We start from the raw sequence: 14,146 nt of genomic DNA, 5'->3' as shown, positions 1-14,146 counted from the left end.
CCCCTAGCGGTAGCGTTGTCAGCAAATGCAGTCATATTAAAACTGTCTGTTAAGGACAAAAGGATACATTCCAAACTAGGAGGTGTCAATTATACCCATCCAGAAACCATCAAGAGATATTCCTGAATTGAATGGGTTCTTCTGAAAAAAGGTGTGAAGTAGCAACATTGGTCACCATAGGGAGGGGACCATGCATCTCCTAACAAGAGGCACATGTGTGAGATTTTTACCTTAAAAAGTAGCTCTCTGGACAGAGAAAGGAGAGGTCACAACATCACAAAAAGCCTGTCCAGTCGAGAGCTGTAAGGGATCCAGCAAAAACCAAAGAAGAAGCCCTGCTGCGAATTCTACATTTCAACTTGGCGCAGCAGGGAACTGAAATTGACCATCGCCTCCAGACCGATGTCTTAACCACCAGAAAATCTACAAACAATCCAGGCCTGCAACTTTAAAAGAGAAATTGTCCCCCAAGAAAATTCAACAGGTTTACTTTGAACCCCGAACACCTACCTCACTTCAAACAACTTACCCTTTTCCTCACTATCTACCTATTTGTGCGTGTGTGTGCGCGAGTAAATGCATGCGTGGGTGCAGTTGTGACCATTTCAGGAGTTAATATTATTCCATAAATAGTAAATCTTCTGTTTTAGACCTACAAGAAAACCTGTCACTGTCTGTTTATTTGACAAATAAAGCACAAGGCGTTAGCCCTAGTAACAAAAACACTTGTTGACAAGGCGTTAGCCCTAGTAACAAAAACACTTGTTGTGGTCAGTTGGGAGGTGAACAGTGGGAACCACCCACACCCCTTATCACCTGGCCATAACTCTGTATTCATAAGAGAGAAAAGCGGTGATGACCTCAGAACACAGAATGAGAATGCATGCAAAAAGAAAAGACCATTTGGCTAAACTCACTCCTTCCATAAATTATGTAAAATGTAATCCATTTAATCTCCCTAGGGAAAGTCCTGCAGAGTTTCTCCCAAAAATAGTTGAAGGGTAGGGCAACTGATTGGAAAGGAAGCAGCAGCATGGACAGTTTATAAATCAGTTGTCCAACCTTTTAGGGCAGATGGCCGCATTACGATTTTTGCTCGGCCCAGGGAGCCAGTCAGCAAATTCCGAAAGTTAAAGCATTAAAAATTATCGTACAAATAAAAACAACAAATATGCATTTTTGTGAAGAAGCTTTAAATGAGAAGACTAATTTATTGACTTACTTTCTTGTCACTACATTGAAAAATGATTTAGTGACATACCTGGCATTGTGTTTGCTTGCATAAATAGTTAATCTCTGCCCACATACTTGATGTAGCGATGCAGGGTATTCTGGATAGATACCCATCTGTCAGGAGTGATCTTGATCTCTCTCTCTGTGTCTTTGTCCCCCCTCTCTCTGTTTTGCCCCCTCTCGCTCTCTCTCTCTCTATTCCCATCCTCTCTCTCTCTGTTCCCCTCTCCCTGTTTCCCCCACTTTTCCCCACCACATCCCCTACTCTCACTCCCTCTTTCTGACAGTTGCACTGAACGGGAGCGCTCAGCACAGCAGCTTTGTGCTTGGTCAATTTGTTTAAAAACATCGCGCTGACTTTCACAGCGCAGCTGCTGAAACAGAAATGCGCTTCTCAACATTGGACAGATTTGGGGTTTTCCGGTGGGCTTTTAAAAAAAAGTCGGAAAACCCCGAATCTGTGAAAGTTGGGAAGCACGTATCTGCTTCAGCAGCTGAGCTGTGAAACTAACAGTGTGATGTTTTTAAAAAGGCCACTCCACAAGACGACGGCAATGGGAAATTTCCCATCTCCAGTCACGGATCCCCAGCAAGGATAAGGAATGGCCCCAGATACAGATTACACCCGCGGGCTGGATGGAAACCGTTGGCAGGCCGCATCCTGGCCCACGGGCCGTAAGTTGGACTACCCTGTTATAAATGTAATAATGATCTGGAATTTGCAATGAGAATAATGCTGAGGCTATCAGTACTCATCGTTAATGGAAAATATCTGACAATTTCTGGAGTATACACACATGCAGTTAAATGCTGAAATCCAGAAGTTGCTGTCAAAGATACACTGCTCCTCCACAGCAAGCGCTGTTGCAGTCCTCACTAGAGGCCTGTTACCCGACCCGAACCAGACGGCATATGTCGGGTTCAGGTCGGGTCATGCCCATCTTCAGGGTACAGCGTTCGTTCTCGGGTCGGGTCAGGCCGAGTCCAGGTTGAGACGGGTCGGGTCGGGCCGGACACACACAGTAAGTGCTGTACTGGTAAGTATTGAAATTTTTTTTAAAAACTTACCTGTGCTGGGAGTCCGGGATGAAACTGAGTCTGTGTAGTAAGCGAGTGACATCAATGTGACGTCATCGCGCATGCACTGCAATTTGTGGAGCTTCCCAGTCCGAAGGTAAGTAAAGGGATGGTTGGGTCTGGCTCGTGTCGGGTCGAGTCAGGGTGGGTTCAGGTCAGGTCAGTCTCGGGGCAAAATCAGAGGGACTCGGGCTGGGTCGGGCTCAGGTCTGCAGTGGTTCCGTCAGGTTCAGGTCGGGTTCTTTTTTCCTGACCTGAGCAGGCATCTAGTCCTCACTAATAGACCCGGCATTGAAATGATTCCCACAGTGTGAATTTGGGATACTTTCCCATTATCTCCACACTAAAAATGGCATATAAAGTTAAGGCTGATACATTCATGAGTAAGTGAGTTTTTAATACATGGTAAGTGATAATTGCTGCTGAACAACATCTCTGGCCTAGAAAAAATAATTTTACAAGTATAGAATCTCATTCGCTCAAAAGAAAATTAGTGTTGGAAATCTAAATACAATAATTGATTTTTTTTTCAAAACTCTGTCTCTGTTTTATCTCTCTACTTTAACACCCCTCTGTATTTCCCAATCTTTATTTTACTTTATGTACATCGTTTAAATATAATTTATAATTCCTGCTTTATACTTCCTGGTTGGGACTCTGCATGGTTCAGTAAGGATACTTCAATCCGATTGGATGAAGAGCCTTGCTGTTGCTTGTCCTGTTCACAGGTGCCACAGATCACCTGTTGACAGCACTGTGCTGGAAAAGACAACAGATTAGAGGAAATCTCCACTGACAACCCTGCAAAAATTTTGTGGGCAGCTGTCAGTGAAGTGAATGACAAGTGCCACTGCTTCACCATTGCGATCAAAATCTGGGCCAATAACAAAGTTTCTATTCCTTCATAGAGCACTGCCATTGCAGAACGGGTGGGGTTCTCGACTTTGTGATGAAGTAGCAGTGAAGTGGGACTTTCACTTTCTCCTTTGACTCCAACCAACTTTCCTGGGCTGAGACCACCTAACATGCAAGAGTTTCCATCTGCTGAGAGAGAGCCCACCGTTGCAGGAGAAGGAGGTTAGCAGTGCTGCAGTCAAGCTGTTGCTGAAGTGGTTGTCAAGCAGAAGAGCCCTAAAGGTGGATAAACAAATTGGTTTTGCAGTCATCAGCTAACACCAAGCCTTACAGATGTAAGTGCAAGGGAGTCAAATTAAAACATAAGAATATTAGGAATGCTACAGCCAGGTGAGAAAGAGGTCTAGGGTTCCCTTTCAGCCTTCACCTGGTCTTACAGTAACAGGGTTTAATTTTAAACACACCGTGTTTTTAGCTCCCCCTTGATGAATCCTTGTTCACCATTTTCCAATTGTAAGGCAAAGAAACCAGCACAAACAGGCTTTCTTAGGTTTAAAGAAGAAAAGTTGAAATTTATTAAACTTAAATTCTAATTCGGTTAACACCTACAGATACACGACACGCCCACGCGAACATGCACACGCGATACACACATGCAGATAGAGACATAACAGAGCAGAAGAAATAAAGTGGATAGTTTGTGGAAATATCTGAAGAGTTTTTGTTACGATTCTTCGAGCTCACTGTTGAGTCCTCGATTGTAGGTAGATCTTGCTTTTCGTTGGGGCCCAGTATTGTTCTCAAACCTTGTTCGCTGTAGGAGACTTTTCTTTCTTGGGGTTCATGTGTCTTCAGTGGATTGAGAAGCTTGTGAGAAAGAGATGAGAGCAGACAGGAGAGATATCGTCTCAGTCCAGGAGCAAACAGGCTTTCTGAGTTCAAATGTCTGAGTTCAAATGTCTGTTCAAAAGAAAACCCTGGAACAACCAGGTAGTCCTGTGACCTGCTGGCCTAACCAGTCCTGGCCCTTGTGGACTGTATCCTCCTTTGCAAGCCATGGAATGCACTTACTCACCTTCGATGACTGCTAGTATGTAAATGCCAGCCACAGCTGATCTGTTTAATAAGTCATTTCCTCGCTCCAACAGTTAAAAGTCAATGTTCATGACAAAATTGATGTGCCTCATTTTTGGCAGGTGGGGTCTAGCATGACACCTCCACACCCAGTGGAATGAAATAGAGAAAAATCGAGAACAATATAAGATACAGAAAAAAAACATGTATTTCCCTCACTCATTCACAAATCCTAAAACTTGTTAAAATCGCCCCCTTTTTGGCATCCCAATAAACGTGTGGTTCTTTTTTTTTGGGAAGTTTCTCTTCCGTTTGCCCATTTCCATGGCTGACTATGGTCTTTGATCCTGCTGAGGTAATTTTAAAAAAAAGTCAGTAGCGGGCAGGTCTATCCTGAACTGTCTTTCAGTGCTTTGCTGAGTCATGCAAAGACTTTTGACTTCAGGGGATGGGTAGTTTGCTTTTTTTCTGACTGTGGGGGAGGATTCTTTGCCAATCTCCCCTTTGTCCCTGAAGACACTCCTGCCTGCAGTTATTTGTGCACACTCTACTGCACTCCCCTGTGGCACTTCAACTTGCTGAGGCATCACCCTCATGGTTTTCTGCCCCCTAGAGGTCTTTCTTTGGCTCTGCAGGTTCCTGTAAATGCTGTTAGCAACTCTGGTGGGGTGCTTCTAGTGTCTGCATATACGTAAGAGGATGTGGGGGCTAACTTTTCACATTTTTCGGGGTTGGCTGACCGGACAGTAAGGGTTTTCATCCAGTATTCCTCCCAGACTTCCTTTAACCTGTGCTCTTTGTCACTTTTTCCCCTTCTCTTTCTAACCTTTTGCTGGCCCTGTGCCTGCCTGTCCCTTTTTGTTCTCGGCGGGGGTTCCTTACAGTTCACCAGCCCTCAGCTAGAGGGTCCTCCCAACACTAGTACAGGACTTAGGGCTGTAGCTTTCACTGTAGGTTGGGATTTCTCCACAACCTGGCACATGTGGCAACTCCTGCAGTACTCCACCACATCTTCATGGAGATTGGCCAGTCAAACTGCTGCCTTATGCGGGCTTTGGTCTTTCATATACTGGCATGTACAGCCACTGTAGTCTTGTGGGCCCTTCTTACTATGTCTCTCCGGTACCTCTGTGGCACCACTAACTGGTGAACTACTGTCCACTCCTTGCTCTCAGGTCTGTGAGGAGAACTCCATTTCCTCATCAGTACCCCACTCTTTAAGTAGTAGCAATCAGGGACTCCCTCTGCTTCACTTTCAGACCGGGCAGCCTGTGCTAACTCTCGCAATACTGGGTCGGGTCGCTGAGTGTCAGCTAGGAAAAATCCATTTTATTCATTCCCTGGGTCTCCTAACTTTCCAAAGAAAGTCTCAGACAGGCAGATCTCATGGTCATCTGCCTGCAGTGCCAATGCAATCTCCTCTGGGGAAGCTGGTTTGATCATGGCCTGATCCACTGATTCAGGGAAACTGCAGGGGTCCATCTCCCACCACTGCCCTGTTTCTCTGACCTCCTGCAGCTTTTCTTTCACTACTGTGGGGGCTACCACCTTCACCCCAGCCAGATCATTACCTAGGAGCAGATCAAGCCCGTCCACAGGCAAACTAGGGACAATCCCTACGGTCACCGGTCCCGAAACTAGGTCATACTCCAGGTGCACACAGTGTACAGGTACAGACATACATTGCCCTCCAATACGATTCACCACCATTTTGGTGTTCACTGCACTCTCTGGGGGAAAGGTCAGGCCTTTTCCCAGTAAAAGAAATCTAGTGGTCCCTGTGTCCCTGAGAATTACTATGGGCTTGCTTGCCCCACTCGAGGGGTACGGGATTACTTTCCCTTCAGACACAAAACCTTGAAGGGGTACGGGATTACTTTCCCTTCAGACACAAAACCTTGATAACCTTCAGGAATCCTATTAAAGTTTCCTCCACTTGCAGCCATAAGCTTCCTGGGTCTCACTCTTATTGCAGTTAAAGCCGTAGCTTGTTCTGCTGTGCTTTCCATCAGGTTCACTTCTTCACTGAGCGGGTGTGCCCTGATTAACCCTACCGGCTTTCCCTTTAGTTTCCAGTAGTCAGCTTTTAAATGCCCTGCTCTATTACAATGGAAGCACACAGGTCTCCGGGTCTCACTCTTGCTCACAGCACCTTCCTTTATGGCTAGAGGGGGCCCCCCTGTGTCTCCTGCTTTCCTATCTCTCCCAGGACTGCTTGGTCTGCTATCACTTTCCCACACTTTGTCCCTTTCAGATATGTGGGGGTGACTAGGAAACGTTCTCCCCTGGGAAACTGACTTATCAATTAAAACAAACTCATCTGCCAAGACGGCCGCTTGCCGGGCTCTCTGGATCCGCTGCTCCTCTACATGGGTTTTTATGGTGAGTGGAAGAGAGTGTTTAAATTCCTCTAACAGAATTACTTCTCTGAGATTCTCATAGCTGAGTTGTACTGAAGAGCCCTCAGTCACGGGTCAAAAGCCAGCTGCTTACTTCTTTCAAACTCCAGATAAGTTTGATTGGCTAGCTTATTGAGGGTTCTAAACTTCTGGCGTTGGGTACTACTTCAGATGCCCCAAGGATAGCATTTTTGGTCAGTTCATAATTTGATGAACTCTCATCTAGCAACAGGGAATAAACCTCATGGGCTTTTCCAGTTAGCTTCCTTTATAGTAAAAGAGGCCAGGTCTCAGCTGGCCATTCTTGCTGCCTTGCCAGTTTCTCAAAGGACGCAAAATACTTCTACATCCTCCTCATTGAATTTTGGAATTAGTTGAGCTAGTTTTAACAATTTTATACCCAGCCCTGAATTAAGCTCCTCCATATTGGCCATGTTTTCACTGGGGTTACCTTGTCTCCCCCTAGTTAACTCAAGTCGTCTCAGCTCTCTCTCTCTCTCTCTACGCATTCCTTCTGGAATATTCTTTCTCTCTCCCTCTCCTGTCTTTCTCTTTCTCTCTCCTCAAATTCAAGTTTCCTCTGTTCCAATGGTTGGCCACTAGCCTTAGGAGTTTAGATTTCCTAGCCTTGCTACGTACAGTGATCCCACACAGCTCAGCCATTTTCCTCAACTCCTCCATAGACAGTGCTTTTAACTTATCCCAAGTTACTTCACCCTGGCTTGGAGAGCTACTCACTTCAGTTGCAGACATGTTCATATTCAAGCACACACAACCACAAGAAAACCTGCATTGAATTCTTGCTCTTTTTTGATTGGGAATAATTTGATTTCCCTCTTCCAATTTCTAGTTTGTCTGTGAGTAAATTCCGGAAGCTAGCACCCAAATTTCCGTTACGACCAGGTGAGAAAGAGGTCTAGGGTTTCCTTTCAGCCTTCACCAAGTCTTACCGTAACAGGGTTTAATCTTAAACACATCGTGTTTTTAGCTCCCCCTTGGTGAATCCTTGTTCACCGCTTTCCAATTATAAGGCAAAGAAACCAGCACAAACAGACTTTCTTATGTTTAAAGAAGAAAAGTTGAAATTTATTAAACTTAAACTTTAATTTGGTTGATGCCCATGGATACACGACGCGCCCACGCCAGCATGCACATACGATACACACATGCACATAGAGACAGAACAGAGCAGAAGAAATAAAGTGGAAAAGTTTGAGGCAATATTTGAAGAGCTTTTGTTACAGTTCTTCGAGTTCACTGTAGAGTCCTTGATTGTAGGTAGATCTTGCTTTTCATTGGGTCCCAGTATTCTTCTTAAACCTTGTTCACTGTAGGAGACTTTTCTCTCTTGGGGTTCATGTGTCTTCAGTGGATTCAGAGGCTTGTGAGAAAGTGATGGGAGCAGACAGGAGAGATCTCCTCAGTCCAGGAGCAAACAGACTTTCTGAGTTCAAACTGTCTGTGGCCAGTTCCAAGGAAAACCTTGGAACAGCCAGGTAGTCATATGACTAGCTTGTCTAACCGGTCCTGGCCCTTGTGGACTGTATCCTCTTTAGCAGGCCCTGGAATGCGCTTCCTCACTTTCAATATCTGTTAGTATGTAAATGTTTTTTCCCAGCCACAGCTGATCTGTTTAACAAGTCATTCTCTCGCTCACACAAGTTAAAAATCAATGCTCAAGACAAAATTGATGTACCTCATTCTTGGCAGGTGGGGGTCTAGCATGACAGGATCGTTAAGACCAGAATTGGTCATTCAGCCCTTTAGAAAGCCTAGAGGAGTATAGAAAGTGCAGGGGTGAAGTAAAAAAGAAAATTAGGAAAGCAAAGCAAGGACATGAAAAAATATTGGCAGGTAAAATCAAGGAAAATCCAAAGATGTTTTATCAGTACATTAAGAGCAAGAGGATAACTAAGGAAAGGGTAGGGCCCATCAGAGATGGACAAGGGAACATATGCGTGGATGCAGAAGATGTGGGCAGCGTTCTTAATGAGTACTTTGTCTCTGTCTTCACAAAGGAGAGGGTTGATGCAGACATTGTAGTTAAAGAGGAGGAGTGTGAAATATTAGCTATGAAAAGCATAAGAGAGGAAATACGAGAGGGTCTGACATCCTTGAAAGTGGATAAATCACCAGAGCCAGATGGATTGTATCCCAGGCTGTTAAAGGAAGCCAGGGAGGAAATAGCGGATGCTCTGAGGATCATTTTCAAATCCTCACTAGATACAGGTGAGGTACCAAAGGACTGGAGGTCTGCGAACGTTGTACCATTGTTTAAAAAGGGTGCGAGGGATAGGCCAAATAGTTATAGGTCAGTCAGTCTGACCTCTGTTCTGGGCAAATTTTTAGAATAAATTCTGAGAGGTAGGATAACTGTCACTTAGAAGGGCATAGATTAATCAGGAATAGTCAGCATGGATTTGTTAAGGGAAGGTCGTGTCTTACTTAGTTGAATTTTTTGAGAAAGTAACAAGGAGAATTGATGAGGGTAGTGCAGTGGATGTTGTCTAAATAGATTTTAGTAAGGCAGTTGACAAGGTCCCACATGGCAGACTGGTCAGAAAAGTAAAAGCTCATGGGATATAGGGGAATATGGCAAGTTGGATCCAAAATTGGCTCAGTGACAGGAAACAAAGGGTAATGGTCGACGGATGTTTTTGCAAATGGAAAGCAGTTTCCAGTGGCGTTCCACAGGGCTGAGTGTTGGGTCCCTTGCTGTTTGTGGTAGAGATTAATGATTTGGACAAATGTGGGAGGCATGATTGGGATATTTGCAGATGACACAAAGATTGGCCGTGTAGTTGATAATAAAGAGGATAGTTGTAGACTCCAGAATGAGATCAATGGTTTGGTTGAGTGGGATCAAAAGTGGCAAATGGAATTCAATCCGGAGAAGTGTGAGGTAATGTATTTGGGGAGGGCAAACAAAGCGAGGGAATACACAATAAATGGGAGGATATTGAGAGGGATAGAAGAAGTGAGAGACCTTGGAGGGCATGTCCACAGGTCTCTGAAGGTGACAGGACAGGTAGATAAAGTGGTGAAGAAAGCATATGGAATGCTTTCCTTTATTGGCTGAGGTATAGAATACAAAAGTAGGGATGTTATGCTGGAACTGTAGAAAACGCTGGTTAGGTCACAGCTGGAGTATTGTGTACAGTTCTGGTCACCACATTACAGGAAGGACATAATTGCTCTGGAGAGAGTACAGAGGAGATTTACAAGCATGTTGCCATGGCTGGAAAATTGCAGCTATGAGGAAAGATTGGATAGGCTAAGGTTGTTTTCCTTAGAACCGAGGAGGCTGAGGGGTGACTTAATTGATGTGTACAAAATTGAGGGGCCTAGATAGAGTCGACAGGTAGGACCTGTTTCTCCCAGCGCAGAGGTCAATTACTGGGGGTACAGATTTAATGTGATTGGTAGAAAGATTAGAAAGGACATGAGGAAAAACGTTTTCAGCCAAAAGGTGGTTGGTGTCTGGAATTCGCTGCCCGGATCGGTGGTGGAGGCAGAATCCCTCAACTCATTTAAAAGATATTTGATCCTGCACCTGAAGTGTTGTAACTGGCAAGGCTACGGACCAGGATCTGAAAGATGGGATTAGAACAGGTGGCTAGTTTTTTCAGCCGGCACAGACACAATGGGCTGAATGGCCTCTTTCTGTGCCGTAACTTTTCTATGGTTTCCTGTTCTGTCATTCAATTAGTTCATGGCTGATCTGTACCTCAACTCCATTTACCTGCCTTTCCTCCATATCCCTTGGTACTCATACCTAACAAAAATCTATCAATCCCTGTCTTGAAAATCTCAATGGACATAGCATTCTCAGCCTTTTAAGGAGGGTTCCAGATTTCCATTACTCTTTGTGTGAAAACATTCTTCCTGATTTCATTTTAAGATTATGCCCCTTGTTCTGAATTCCCCCATCAGAGGAAATAGGTTCTTTGTATCTATCTTACTGAAACGCTTTATTATTTTGAAGACCTTGATTAGATTATCCCTCAGACCTCTAAACTCGAAGAAATGCAAACCAAGGGGGGAATTTTATGCTGGCGGCGGGGGTCTCAGCGTTGGGGGAAACCGACGCCAAGATTCCTGCTTCTCCTCTTCTATGGAAGGCCTGCCGAATTTAGTGCCAATCAGGCACTTACTGGACAGCGCAAGCCTTCCATAGGATTTAGGACCCTATCGCTGGACGTCCTGGCCTTGCAGAGCTGCCAACCCATCAGAGGTTGGCAGCTGCAGAGCCACCGCAGAGGCAGTGGCTGCTGCAGTACCTGCAGCGAACAGACACCGAGGAACAGCGCTGGAACCAGACTTAAGGTAGGTCAGGACGGGTGGGTCTCGCAGGGTGGGGTTTGCGAGGCCCTTGTGCAAGCACGGGTAATGTGGCTGCGGCAGGAAGAGGCCCTTAATTGAGGGTTAATTACCCAGTTAAGGGCCTCAATTGGCCGTGGGGTTGGAAGGCCATAAACAGGTCTTCCCACCCCAGACTAAATTTCAGCGGAGGTGGGATGGTGGCAGGGGCCCCCCCTACCGATTTTATGCTCGCCCCGCCTCCAAACCCAAAGTTTATGCAACTTGCCCTCACAATTTAAATCCTAGTATTCTGGCGAATCTGCACTCTACCCTGTCCAAGACCAACAATTCTTTTCTCAGTTTTGATGGCTAAAACTCCATGCAGTACTCCAGATAGGGTCTGACCAAGGCACTGCAGAAATGAGGCATAACTTCTTCATCTTTGCAAATATATCAGTCACTTTCAGCCAACAACCTCCCACTAACAACCTGTTTATCGGTTATATTGATTAAAGGAAAAATTTTGGCGAACATACCTGGAGAAATTCTGCTTTTCTTCAGATCATTAAGACCAATTGGAAACCATTAAAGCCGCAGTTTAACACATTATCCAAAGGGCATCACCTCTAACAACGTAGCACCTCACCTTCTGCTGCAGAGGAGTGTCAGTCTAGATTTTGAAGTCAAATCCTGATACGGGGCTTGAACCTATGACCTTCTGACCCAGAGGAAAGCTGACATAAATGTTGATACCCTACAGGAAGAAAATGTATCAAATAATATTTCAGTCTGCTCTGATTAGTCTTATATCTAGTTTTTTTTGTAACATAGTGCAAATCTGTTATCATTCTGGCCAAAATAGAATATGGTCATACTTCAAGAATAAATATTATATTGTTATCCAGCACATGGTTGCCAATAATACAAAGCCTTGAGCTACAACTGCAATGTTAAACTAGAAGCAGATGTAAATTCGAAACTTGCACTATAACTGGTCTTAATCACCAAGGTTTCTTTCCTTGAGATCCTAGGGTACATAGAGAATATGGTAATTGTCAGAAGAAAACAGACCAAAGTCCATGTGGTTCACCATCTATCTTCCTAATAGTTGCATGGTACAATAATAATGAAGTTGTTGACTAATTATGACAATAAATGGAACTAAAAATCAGGTGGGCAGCAAGCTCATCCAAAACTCTGCTGCCAGTATCTTAACTTGCACCAAGTCCTCACCCATCACTCCTGTGCTTGTTGACCTGGTCCAACAACATCTCAAATTTAAAATTCTCATCCTTGTTTTCAAATCCTTCCATGGCCTCACTTCCCCCTATCTCTAATCTCAACCAGCCCTACAACCCTCAAGATCTCTGCTCTCCTCTAATTCTGGCCATTTGCACATCCCCAATTTTAATTGCTCCACCACTAGCGGTGGTGCCTTCTGCTGCCTCGGCTCTGAGCTCTGGAATTCCCTCCATAAACCTCTCCACCTCTCTCTCCTCCTTTAATGTGCTCCTTAAAACCTACCTCTTTGCCCAAGCTTTTAGCCACCTGTCTGAATATCCCTTTTATGTGGCTCAGTATCAAATTTTGTTTGATAATCGTCCCGTGAAGCACCTTGTGACATTTTACTACATTAAAGGCACAATATAAACATTGTGTAATAGTCATTAATACATTATTGCCAGCATTGGCATTACAGCAGCATTACACTAGCATTGGTAACTCTGGTTGGACATATTCCAGGAGGTTTCGTTATATGATCTCCCATGTTCAACCACCCTGCATCCACATTTCCACCTTGGTAGACAGTCATGTCCATCCTCATGATGCATCACCTTACCACGTCAATTGGAAAATGAACTGACTTTTCCTTACCCAATTGAATAAATCCTGACTCCAATATTTTTATAACTAATAAACAAAAGTGAAAATAACAAACATTGAATATTGTTTTATTGCCCCTATGAGTCACCATTCACATCCAGTCATGAATGGTGGTGGACTTATTAAACAACTAACTGGAGAAATTAGCTTCAAAAACATCCCTATCCTCAATGATGGCAAAAGACAAGGCTGAAGCATTTACAACCATCTTCAGCCAGAACTGCTGAGTGGATGTTTCATCTCGGCCTCCTCCTGAGGTCCCCATCATTATAGATGCCAGTCTTCAGACAATTCTACTCACTTCACATGACATCAATAAATGGCTGAAGGCACTGGATACGGCAAAGGCTATGAGCCCTGAAAACATTCCAGCTGTAGTACTGAAGACTTGCACTCCAGAACTAGCCACGCCCTTAGCCAAGCTGTTCAGTATAGCTACAACACTGGCATCTACCTGGCAATGTGAAAAATTGCCAGGTATGCCCTGTCCACAAAAAGCAGGACAAATTCAATCTGCCCAATTGCTGCCCCACAGTCTACTCCCAATCATCAGCAAGGTGATGGAAGGCGTCCGCAACAGTGCCATCAAGCAGCACTTACTCAGCAATAACCTGCTCCGCCAGGGCCACTCAACTCCAGACCTCATTACAGCCTTGGTCGAAACATGGACAAAAGACCTGAATTCCAAAGGCGTGGTGAGAATGACTGCCCTTGACATCAAGGCAGCATTTGACAGAGTGTGGCTTCAAGCAGCACTCGCAAAATTGAAGTCAATTAAAATCAGGCAGAAAACTCTCCACTAGTTGGAGTCATACCTAGCACAAAGGAAGATGGTGGTGGTTGTTAGAGGCCAATCATCTCAGCCCCAGGACATTGCTGTGGTAGTTCCTCAGGGTAGTGTTCCAGGCACAACCATCTTCAGCTGCTTCATCAATGACCTTCCCTCCAGCATAGGGTCAGAAGTGGAGATGTTCGTTGAATATTGCACAGTGTTCAGTACCATTCGCAACTCCTCAGTTACTGAAGCAGTCCAACCCTGCATGCTGCAAGACCTGGACAACATTCAGACTTGGGCTGATAAGTGGTAAATAACATTTGTGCCACACAAATGCCAGGCAATGACCATCTCCAAAAAGGGAGGATCTAACCATCTCCCCTTGACATTCAATGGCATTACCATCGCTAAATCTCCTACCATCAATATCCTGGGGGTCATCATTGATCAGAAACTGAACTGGACTAGCCAAATAAATACTGTGGCTCCAAAAGCAGATCAGAGGCTGGATATTCTGCAGCAAGTAACCTACTGCCTGGCTCCCCAA

The 14,146-nt window shown here is 44.7% G+C and overlaps 1 long non-coding RNA gene across 3 annotated transcripts in view; it reads right to left on the bottom strand.

The window, feature by feature from the left end:
* LOC137385222 (uncharacterized) overlaps positions 1-14,146 on the bottom strand; it is a 111,127-nt gene that overhangs the window by 22,080 nt on the left and 74,901 nt on the right. For all 3 annotated transcript variants that reach the window (XR_010977746.1, XR_010977747.1, XR_010977748.1), the window contains exon 3: positions 11,587-11,694. This is a non-coding gene — a long non-coding RNA (uncharacterized lncRNA). The remainder of the gene's footprint in view (positions 1-11,586; positions 11,695-14,146) is intronic.

Source organism: Heterodontus francisci, chromosome 2 (assembly GCF_036365525.1).
Source record: "Heterodontus francisci isolate sHetFra1 chromosome 2, sHetFra1.hap1, whole genome shotgun sequence".
NCBI classification, from domain to species: domain Eukaryota; kingdom Metazoa; phylum Chordata; class Chondrichthyes; order Heterodontiformes; family Heterodontidae; genus Heterodontus; species Heterodontus francisci.
This window is presented reverse-complemented; position numbering and strand designations above follow the sequence as displayed.